Raw genomic sequence first — 12,550 nt, forward strand, 5'->3', positions numbered from 1 at the left:
GAATTTATATATACCCAAAAAAAAAAAATTGTGGGGAGGCCAAGACTCACATAAAAAACAATTTATCGGTGTTTCCTGATATATGAATAGGTATCCTATTGTAACATGGATACTCTAAGTAAGAAGTTGCACTAAATTTTTCGCATGCAAAATGTAAAGGGCTCGTATGCACAAGGTTCTATTCACACTTGAAAAAACTTATTGATCACAGAGTCATCATCTTGAAAAAAAAGGGGGCAATCGGCATGTAAAAGTGCAAAGTGAGGTGCAAAACTGCTTCACCCGACAAATTTCAACAATAGGCAACAAAACACATGGAGCGTGTTGCTCACTCACGTGAACCTTGCTGAGCCGCAGGAAACACTAGTGTGGTCCGGTGCACGAATCCAGAGGACTTGTCGGAACGTCCCAACGTAGTAGAGGAAACAAAAAGGAGGGTAAGGATCGGCACTCCAGGCTTTCTAAAACATGGTACTTCTTTATTCAAAATTCATTAAAATCCATAAAGAGGTCATAGTGCATAGTCCATAGACCTACGCGTTTCGAACATTAACATTAGTTCTTACTCATGGTCTGAGAAACATTAGCAAGGACCTGCATTTAAAAAGAGGATACAACAGGTGGAACTAACTACGTTGATTAGCACATGCGCAAAGTGGAATGGCCGAGTATGTTGATATGTAAACATGGAAACAAGGTGTTAACTATAAAAATATGTTACAATACATACGAAACATATATAAATTGCAGTGCGTGTAGTTGACAAAGTCACACAATACATTAATAGAGATACATTGTGTCTGTTTTGTTATTAAGACCGCTGGGCATGCGTGTATCTAACTGGAGGATCCACAACATTTCTCGGTTACGGAGTTTATGGGTACGATCTCCGCCTCTACTAGGGGCGGTAACTCTTTCTATGCCAGTAACCAAAAGGTTCGAGAGATCCCCGTCATGTCTTTCTAAAAAGTGTTTGGATAGACTAGATATGTTCTTGTCAGTCAACCGTATTTTGGAGCCGTCCGTCATATGTTCTGCAATCCTTTTCTTTAAAGGGCGGATTGTACTGCCCACGTAATGAAGATTACATTGTGTGCATTCCGCTAGATATACTACATATTTTGTGTTGCAGTTAATAAATGATTTTATGTTCCATTCTCTGTTAGTAATGATATTAGAAAATGTAGTAGTGTTACGCATGTGGCTGCAGCAATTACATCTGTTGCCCCCACATCTGTAAGAGCCTTTGACAGAAAGCCATGTACACTGGCCTCTGTTGTGCTGTGAGACATATGTTGAGGGGGAAACTGTGTTGCCAATTGTACGAGCCCTACGTGATATGAACTGGCATCCATTGTTCAAGATTTGTTTTAGTTTACTGTCTGCTGTCAACATAGGTAAGTATTTCTTGATTATGGTTACTATTTGTTCAAATTGATTACTGTATGTGGTAGAAAAAACCACCTCAGCTTGGGTATTAGATTTACATCGGCCATCAGATAGTAGGGATCGTCTCGTTTTGGTTTTGGCTATGTCTATAGCTCTTTATATGACAGATTTTTGATATCCTCTTTCCGTCAACCTTGTAGTTATAACATCACATTCTCGAGAAAAAGATTCCTCTGTGCTGCAACTCCTGCGAGCACGAATGAATTCGCCCACTGGCAAATTCCTTACCACATGACGGGGATGACAGCTGGAAGCTTGTAATACCGAATTGCCACTGGTACTTTTACGGTATAGTTCTGTCTGTATAGATTGTATCTTTGAATTACCTATCAACATGATATCTAAATATGGAATTTTATATCTATTGATTTCATAGGTAAATGATAGGTTACAGTCGTTATCATTAATATACTGTATAAGCTCGATGACGTCCTGCTCACATCCGTCCCATATGAGCAGGGCGTCATCTATATATCTTCCGTACCAGTGTATTTTACTGATTTTACCAGTAAAATACACTGGTACGGAAGATATATAGATGACGCCCTGCTCATATGGGACGGATGTGAGCAGGACGTCATCGAGTTTATACAGTATATTAATGATAACGACTGTAACCTATCATTTACCTATGAAATCAATAGATATAAAATTCCATATTTAGATATCATGTTGATAGGTAATTCAAAGATACAATCTATACAGACAGAACTATACCGTAAAAGTACCAGTGGCAATTCGGTGTTACAAGCTTCCAGCTGTCATCCCCGTCATGTGGTAAGGAATTTGCCAGTGGGCGAATTCATTCGTGCTCGCAGGAGTTGCAGCACAGAGGAATCTTTTTCTCGAGAATGTGATGTTATAACTACAAGGTTGACGGAAAGAGGATATCAAAAATCTGTCATACAAAGAGCTATAGACATAGCCAAAACCAAAACGAGACGATCCCTACTATCTGATGGCCGATGTAAATCTAATACCCAAGCTGAGGTGGTTTTTTCTACCACATACAGTAATCAATTTGAACAAATAGTAACCATAATCAAGAAATACTTACCTATGTTGACAGCAGACAGTAAACTAAAACAAATCTTGAACAATGGATGCCAGTTCATATCACGTAGGGCTCGTACAATTGGCAACACAGTTTCCCCCTCAACATATGTCTCACAGCACAACAGAGGCCAGTGTACATGGCTTTCTGTCAAAGGCTCTTACAGATGTGGGGGCAACAGATGTAATTGCTGCAGCCACATGCGTAACACTACTACATTTTCTAATATCATTACTAACAGAGAATGGAACATAAAATCATTTATTAACTGCAACACAAAATATGTAGTATATCTAGCGGAATGCACACAATGTAATCTTCATTACGTGGGCAGTACAATCCGCCCTTTAAAGAAAAGGATTGCAGAACATATGACGGACGGCTCCAAAATACGGTTGACTGACAAGAACATATCTAGTCTATCCAAACACTTTTTAGAAAGACATGACGGGGATCTCTCGAACCTTTTGGTTACTGGCATAGAAAGAGTTACCGCCCCTAGTAGAGGCGGAGATCGTACCCATAAACTCCGTAACCGAGAAATGTTGTGGATCCTCCAGTTAGATACACGCATGCCCAGCGGTCTTAATAACAAAACAGACACAATGTATCTCTATTAATGTATTGTGTGACTTTGTCAACTACACGCACTGCAATTTATATATGTTTCGTATGTATTGTAACATATTTTTATAGTTAACACCTTGTTTCCATGTTTACATATCAACATACTCGGCCATTCCACTTTGCGCATGTGCTAATCAACGTAGTTAGTTCCACCTGTTGTATCCTCTTTTTAAATGCAGGTCCTTGCTAATGTTTCTCAGACCATGAGTAAGAACTAATGTTAATGTTCGAAACGCGTAGGTCTATGGACTATGCACTATGACCTCTTTATGGATTTTAATGAATTTTGAATAAAGAAGTACCATGTTTTAGAAAGCCTGGAGTGCCGATCCTTACCCTCCTTTTTGTTTCCTCTACTACGTTGGGACGTTCCGACAAGTCCTCTGGATTCGTGCACCGGACCACACTAGTGTTTCCTGCGGCTCAGCAAGGTTCACGTGAGTGAGCAACACGCTCCATGTGTTTTGTTGCCTAATGTTCACAAGCTCTTGGTATCACAGGGCTCTGATTACTAACGGCTCATGCGATTATGTGACATCACATGACCATGGACAGATTTCTATCCACTGGAAGTAAACAATGAAGCTTCCTACAGAAGGACAGCCAGCAGAGATCTTGAAAACTGTGAGGATACAGAGAGTACATTGCAAAATAGTTTTTTTTAATTACACAAGCAATATCAATTATTTGCTGAAAGTGGACAACCCTATTTAAATTATTTCTACTTCACAATTTTCACTGTGACCGCTAGCGATAAATTACACTAGGCTTTTACTTTGCAGCAGTCACCCCATTTACACCACAAGCCCTTTATAAAAAAAAAACTATAATGTCATCCATTGTTGGCAATAGATGATATAACAATGTATCTGCGTATATCACAGACTGTGAAATAGTACAGTTAAACATGCTCAACATTGGGGGAGATGTATCAGTGTCTGAGGTAAAACTGTTCTAGGTGCCTATTGCGACCAATGAAAGCTTAGCTGTAATTTAATACACAGCTGTTGGAAAATGAAAGCTGACCTATGATTGGTTGCCATGGGCAACTAGAACAGTTCTGCCATCAGACACTTCTGATAAATCTCTCTCAATGACTTTACAGTTTGGCTAATAACCCTAGCAGAAACATATTTTCCCCTAATTGCCAATGCTGTGTTCTGCAGCCTCTTCACTGTACTGATCTCTAGTCAGTGATGGGGACATAGAACAAAGCTGCAGTACATTTAACCTTGATGATGTGAACATCTGTGCACTCATACTGACACCTGCTCTCTGCTCCTAGAATAAATAAGGAAACAACAACGCATCTTAATGATTTATGAGCCTCTTTTATAACAGTTGAAAGATGCACTTTTTAGCAAGAAAAAATCTTGTTAAGAGGTGCCTGCGTCTTATAGACCAAAGGTCAGGAGGATCCAGCACTGCCAGACCCTCCTGACCGCTGTAATGGAGATCGGGTGATGCCCTGATATAGAGCTGCACCCGATCTCCTGGAGAGGTGAGCCTCCGCACTGCTCTCCCCTCTCCCGAGTGTCCTACAGGACCTACGGTGATGTCAGAATCATGTGACTGATCACATGCTTCTTACATCACCAGATACTGCCGAGAATGGGGACATGCTGTGCTGGTACAGTGTAAGAAGAAGGACAAGAGGGGAAGAGGGGAGTGTGTAACTGTATGGATAATGGAGAGCTGTGTGTGTAACTGTATGGATGAAGCAGAGCTGTGTGTAACTGTATGACTCCTCCTACTAGTACTCTTGCCGTCCCAGCTTATCTTCTGCTTATCTTTTATTTTATTTATCCAGGTCTCTGTGAATGGGTGTACGCAATACTTACCGGACGGGTACACTTAAAGACGAGTGTATTTTTAATTTCCTCTTGTCATCCAGCACCCCTCCCCTTCTGCCCGCATTAACTAGGCAGGATTGGTCTCTCAACTGTGTGTATATTTTTTTGCCCCCGAGCAGCCAATGGGAGTGATCGGAGGCGTTCTCGGCTCCCGGTCTCTCCATTGGCCGCAACATCAAATGACAACAAGGGGACGTACTAATGCGGGGAGACCCATTCCCCTGGGTGCCTCCGCATTGGTTAGAGACCAATCTGGTCCATAGCCACCTGGAATCGTCACGATCACCCCGTACGTGGCTCTCAGAGAGGACAGGGACCTTTAGGTGTGGCAACTGTAATGTGTGCCCGCTGGTCCTAGGGGGGAACACTTTCCAAAGCGCCAGTAATGGAAGAAGTTTCTCCATACGAGACTATGCGAATTGTAGGACGGAAGGAGCTGTCTATATGCTGACATGCCCATGTCCTCTCAATTATGTGGGCAAAACCTATCGCCCCATTAAAGTTAGGATTCAAGAGCATGCTGGTGACATGAGAAATCAACGGACTACTACAGTGGCTAGACATTTTGCAATCTGCCATAACAGTAATCCTAAACTGTTACGGTTCCAAGTCATAGAAAAAGTGAGACCACCCAAACGGGGGGCAACTGGGACAGGCTCATCCAACAAAAGGAGACCAAATGGATCTTCACCCTAGACACAGTTGACCCCAAGGGACTTAACGAAAGCATGTCTTTCGTTAGCTTTCTATGACCAACTTAGTTCTCTGCTACAGTAATATAACCTTTCTGGGAGGAGCATCCCCTCCCTCCCCCTAATCGTCTTTAACAATCCGTGTCTCTACATCTTATTTCCCCTGCCTCTACCTTCTCTCTCTGAATGTCTATATCCCGTTGTTATTCATCCCCCTGCTAAAAATCATAAATGTTCCTCAACGATGACAAATATTTGGAGTTTCCATCGGTTGGATGACTCCTCCTACTAGTACTCTTGCCGTCCCAGCTTATCTTCTGCTTATCTTTTATTTTATTTATCCAGGTCTCTGTGAATGGGTGTACGCAATACTTACCGGCCGGGTACACTTAAAGACGAGTGTATTTTTAATTTCCTCTTGTCATCCAGCACCCCTCCCCTTCTACCCGCATTAACTAGGCAGGATTGGTCTCTCATCTGTGTGTATATTTTTTTGCCCCCGAGCAGCCAATGGGAGTGTTTGTCGCGCGATCGGGGCGGTTCCTTTGACCTTCACTCTGACGCGCGACCACATGACCGGACTTGGCCCCGCCTCCGTTCTCGGCTCCCGGTCTCTCCATTGGCCGCAACGTCAAATGACAACAAGGGGGCGTACTAATGCGGGGAGGCCCGTTCCCCTGGGTGCCCCCGCATTGGTTAGAGACCAATCTGTGATGTCACAAGGGAGGTAGGGGTTTAAGCATTAAATATTCGGCGTTCCCCGCGAGTGATTGCCGTTGATATCATAGCGGGGACACGCTATCTATATGTGTCAGACCTACCATGTGGTCAACCACATAATTGCATCTACAATATGTGGATGAATATGTTGATCACAATATCCACTATCAGATCCCTGATGAATGTTATCAGGAAACGCGTCGGATCGCAATAGTATCTAGAGGAGCGCTAGCTTAGACAGAGACTGTATCATATAGCCTAGCGGTTTGAGTGCTTGATCTAGGCACCAGCATTAGAAAAGGTTAGGGTCTCTGTCTCATTGTATTGCTGTAAAAGCCTCCCAGCAATATCTGTTAGATCCTAGCAGTTCTCGACTCTCATTAGTTTGTTGTTAGGGTCGTAGCTCCCCCTTTTTTTAACATTTATATAGTTTAGGATTGTGTATCATTTTATCTTTATATATAATAAAGGTTATGTTTTATTACCAGACATACTCTCGTGACCCCCACAGTGAATTAGTTCCTATATAGAGAGGTTTATAAACCCTTATCTCAACCCAGTGAATAAAAACTGTGTGTAACTGTATGGATGAAGCAGTGCTGTGTGTGTGTAACTGTATGGATGATGCAGAGCTGTGTGTGTGTAACTGTATGGATGATGTAGAGCTGTGTGTGTAACTGTATGGATGATGCAGAGCTGTGTGTGTGTAACTGTATGGATGATGCAGGGCTGTGTGTGTAACTATGGATGATGCAGAGCTGTGTGTGTAACTGTATAGATGATACAGAGCTGTATGTGTAACTGTATGTATGAAGCACAGTAATTGGAGCAATATATACACTAATTGGAGCAAAAAAATACAGTATTTATTTGCATGATTGAGGTCAGTGACTTGCTTCAATGTGAAATTTCTAGAAATGTCCCTGTTTATTTTCTTGAAAAAGTAGATTAAAAGGGCAAGGTTTCTTAATATGGGTATAAAAGAAAATATAGGTTCTATCCTACCAGGGCAACAAATAATCAAAGTAAAAGAGAAATCTGATCCCTAGTTCTCAAAGGTCAAATTCATATTTGGCGGACGTTTCCAATATTCTAAAAAAGTGCTTCTAAAGTTTTTTAAATGAGATTGATGTGTCATTAAAGGGGTATTCCCATCTGGGCATTCACATTTATTTTAATTCATTTTCCATATGTAAACATTTATTCAATAGGATGTTATTAAAAAAAATGTTCCTGTATGAAGAGAATTTCTCATAAATGTAGCCATGTTTTCCCTTAGAAACGAGATGGCTTCCTCGGTTACGACCACCTCACATTTTGACAGCAATGGCCAGATATGCCCTATAGAGTTCTGCCTGACCCGCTGGGTACAGCAATCATTAGTACAGGATGGCTTTAGGACCTGCGGTAACTCCTCCGACATTTCATATTCAGAAACTTTTTGTTTCCTTGTGCAGTCCCTCCAGCAGAGGTGGCCGTAAGCAAGGACACAGTCTTGTTTCTAAGGGACCAGATGACTACATTTATGAGAAATTATCTTCACACAGGAACATTTTTTTAAATAACATCTAATTGGAGAAATGTTTATATATGGCAGATTAATGAAACTGAATGTGAATGCCCAGACGAGAATACCCCTTTAAAGCATGACCTGTCACTTTAAGTGACCATATTTGCTCATGGCAATGAAATCAACTTTCCTTCTGTTTAGTGTTCATCAAAAAGCCTGTAGTGACTGTTTCTTGCCTGTCCCATATTTGTCTACCTACTGCGTGACCATACTGCTTTCAATTTCAACTCAACCAGGTCTGTTATTGTCAGGGGCATAACAAGGAGAGGCATGGGCTCTGTAGCAGACTTCTGAATGGGGCCCCCCTTCCCACTTATATACATATTTATAATACTATCACATGCAAATAAGAATCACACATTAAACCACTTATGTGCACACATATAGAGCATATATACACACTTACAGTATATACACACACCAAATACACATATAGCATACAAACATTCAGATACAGCATATATACATCATATATATGATATATGCATATAATGCTGTACCACTGAAGTTACGCCGCTGTGTATAGTTACTGCATTTTCTTTTAACTAAACTACTGTTCTTACTTTCGTCTTTTTATTTTGTATTTGGATGAATTTTCTGGTTTTAGGAGCTAATTAGCAGGGATGTGGAGTCGGTGTTGGAGTCATGGGGGGGTCATTTACTAAGGGCCCGATTTGCAGTTTCCCGACGTGTTACCCAAATATTTCCGATTTGCGCAGATTTTCCCTGAAATGCCCCAGGTTTTTGGCGCAAGCGATTGTATTGTGGCGCATCGGCACTGGCATGCACGCGACGGAAATTGGGGGCGTGGCCAAACAAAAAACCCGACGGATTCAGAAAAACCGCCGCATTTTTTAAAAAAAATGTTGCGGGACTCGCGCTTACCTTCACCAGGTATAGGCCGGTGAACTTCAGGGCATTCTGGCGGGCCTCGGGGAACTTCAGCGCAGCAGCGGAACTACCTTAGTGAATCCCGGCCGGACCCGAATCCACTGCAGAGAACGCGCCGCTGGATCGCAAATGGACCGGGTAAGTAAATCTGCCCCACTGAGTCAGTCGTTGACCTTTTTGATAGAATCTGAATAAAATTGTAAAAAATCTTTATATTTTTTGAAGTTGGTCAATCAGTTCACTACAGTATGTGCTGAATATTGTTCTCATCAAAATTTAGGGGAATTATGCAATGTCCTATAAATGTCTATTCTATTCCTGATCTAAGTATGTAGGCTTTTAGATGAGATGAATGTGGATGCACTTTTTGCTCATGCTCAGTAGTGAAGATTCTCCCCTACAGATAACAGGGGAAGGAATGTTTGCACTTATCTTAGAATTGCTAGAGTGCTCAAGAAAACTTAAGGCAGAATTGTCCAGTGTATGTTGACTATTTTATGTTGTAGTTTGTTTTCGCTCTGAGTTCAAGTTTTTATAGGTTAGTTGCTCTCATGGATTCAATACACTATACATAGAATATGAGGGGAAAATTGTTTTCTAACATCCCAAACATACACATGATAAAGTACTATAGGTATATAACCTAAGCCTTCGTGTTACCTAGCACTGCTAGACTGTACAGCATTATGATGTAAACCACCTACTGAGCTGTTCCCAGAGAAAAGACTGATATTGATACTTCAACCTTTCATCATGGCTGAATTTGATGGACATGTGTCTTTTTTCAACCGTATAAACTATGACACTATGATCAAAATTAACTGTTCATGAGGCAATTCCTCTATATACAGAAATTATTAGAGATGTTGCCCTTCTGGTTACTGCATTACCACCAACCCAAGTCAGTTTAATAAATAGGTCAGACTTGAGGTCATCTATGAAGGAAGATCTCATGGAGACGATAAAGTTCTAAGGTTGTATTCCAATAAATATTTTATATGTTCCACGTAAATAGAACATTACCATTATGATACAATACCATTATTGTATCATAATGGTAATAAAAGGCCTTATTATTACTGTAAATCGCTTAAACATGCTGTGATAAATATGGCCTGGGGAGGGAGGCCTTATAATACTCAAATCCCCCACTTCCCCCCAGCCTCAGCGTAATTAGCCTAATGGAGCTAGCTAGTGTCACCTAACACAGCAGGCGTCCGAGCTTCAAAAGATCTCTGTAGCTGCATTGTCTCTAGAGGCTTCAGCTGATTTTCCCTCCATTTTCAAACAGGAGACAAAAAGGAGGCAAATACATTTTTGTATTCCTGTAGTATCATTTCTATTTAGGCTCTAGCACCCTTGGGTCCAGAGACATAAATATCTCTGAATAGGACCATAGCAAATGGGTCAGGTTTGTTATCAATTCAATTCAGCGATTCACTCGGATCCAATGATACAAGAACCATGACCCTACAACTTCCCCTTGAGAAGATATGGCTTTTCCAGGGTTCGGGATGTAATACCAGGTAGGAGGGACCCATGACCGCTCCTGGGGTGGACAGAGGTGTGTCTGTACCTGATATAATCAGACACCTCTAAGGCCACATCGTCTTTGTCTGGGAACACATTTTGAAATTGAGGAGTCAGAGGTTAATTTATTGACTCCACTGCCCTGCTTAGTAGTAATGAGTGGACCCAGGGGCATTTCGGTCAGGCAGGTTCAGAAAAAACCTGAACACCTTAATTCGGTGCTGGAGTAGTCTGGCAGAGGGTGTACCTGACTTGCTGCTGTGCATGAACTATAGCCTACAGTTGGCACAGCCTGTAGTACAGGTCAAAACTTAGCAATACCTGGTGTAGTATTGCCCTTCTGCAGTATATATCAAGACTACAGAGTATCTAAATATATCCAGCGTGTGCAAGGGGCCATGGCTAACATAACATGCTGGAGAACCATGCGCCAGTCTAGTCAAAGCCAAGCAACACCTGGTATAGAATTGCCCATCAGCAGGATATATCAAGAGTACAGAGCATCTAAATATATCCAGCACATGCAGGGGATCATGGCTAACATAGCCTGAGTCTGCAAAACAGAGGCTCCCGAACCATGTGCCAGCATATGACAAATCTTCCCTTAGTCTTTATGCTGCACTCCATATTTATTTGTTTTTGACACTTTATCAAAATGGCAATTGGACATAATTTCTTTCATATTCTGTATAGTCTATAATAGTCTGCAGAGTTTTCCAGGCTCTCAGCTGTCATGGCAACCAATAGATGCCCTCTAATGACATCACAGGCTACGCCAATCAGCTCCAGCTCTATATAGATACCTAACATGTTACCTTGATCAGTGCAAGTACAAAAAAATTGGGTGCATTTTTAGAGTTTAGAGTGAAACTATGATCAGGAATGTAATTTTTAGCTGGTGAAAGGTTCTAATAGCCCAGTGATGGCAAACCTTTTAGAGGCCGAGTGCCCAAACTACAACCAGGACCCGCTTATTTATCGCAAAGTGCCAACACAGAAATTTAATTTGTGATTTATACTTCCTTCTCTGTCACAGTTTTCATTGATACCAGCCCCTGAGGACACCAATAAAGCAGAAATAGTCCCAGGTAGAGCTGTCACTTTAAAATAGCTCTGTGCACAGCATGTCCTGGACTGTCTGGGACTGCAGGAAGATACCTGGAGTCATCTCTGGTGATGGCCTGAGTGCCCACAGAAAGGGCTCTGAGTGCCACCTCTGGCACCAGTGCCATAGGTTCGCCATCACTGTAATAGCCTATACTGATAAAAATACATGCATGATGAATACTGCCACTACTTTATAAAACTTTATTTCAAACTACCTGGTAGCAGTGTGTGGTGAAGGGGTTAAATCATGGGTGGCTAAAGCAGCCTATGTCTCCTTATCCTTTCTTCCTCTACTCCACACCATCCCCTCCCCCCCTTTCCTGCTCAATGCACATGACAGGATGTGTGGAGGGGGGTGGGAGCTAAAAGAGTATGGTAGAAAGGAGACTCACACAGGCACACACAGGCTGCTGAAGCTTCCCTAACCCCTGGGACTTGCCTGCTGGCAGGGAGCCAAGTAATGTGAAAAAAAAGTACTGAAATGATTCGAAATGAAGACACATCATTTTTAAAATAAGCATAGCATAGACTATTGGAACCTATCACCAGCTTAAAATGAAATTCCTGTAGACAGATTTGCTTTAATCTGTGTTGTACAATAATATCTAGTTGCTCCTGGATGCCATATTTTGCAGCAGTTACACATATTGGACAATAAATTTTTTTTTTATGCAGCATTTTTAAATTGCATTCATATATTCATCTACTTTTCAGGGAAGGCAGCTGCATAATTTCCTGTGCTACCATTCTGCTCTCTCAGTACTATTACATTGTGTGTGTTGCATAAAAGTCATTATTTTTCTAAATGAATACTGATCAGAATGAATCATAACATCTCGAGAAACAAATGAGAATATAAATAGACAGGATGCTTCATACATTTCTACCTTTACTTAGGAGGCTGTTGGCACCAAAGGATAAAATGTCACTATCCTTCAGAAACCAGTACAAATGTAGGTCATTGAATTATCCATATGGGTTGCAGCCAATGCTTCCAGCCTTATAATGTTTCTTCAGAGATAAGCGAATTACTATTATTAGTTAAGACATCAGTCAT

Source organism: Engystomops pustulosus, chromosome 5, assembly GCF_040894005.1.
Source record: "Engystomops pustulosus chromosome 5, aEngPut4.maternal, whole genome shotgun sequence".
NCBI lineage: Eukaryota > Metazoa > Chordata > Amphibia > Anura > Leptodactylidae > Engystomops > Engystomops pustulosus.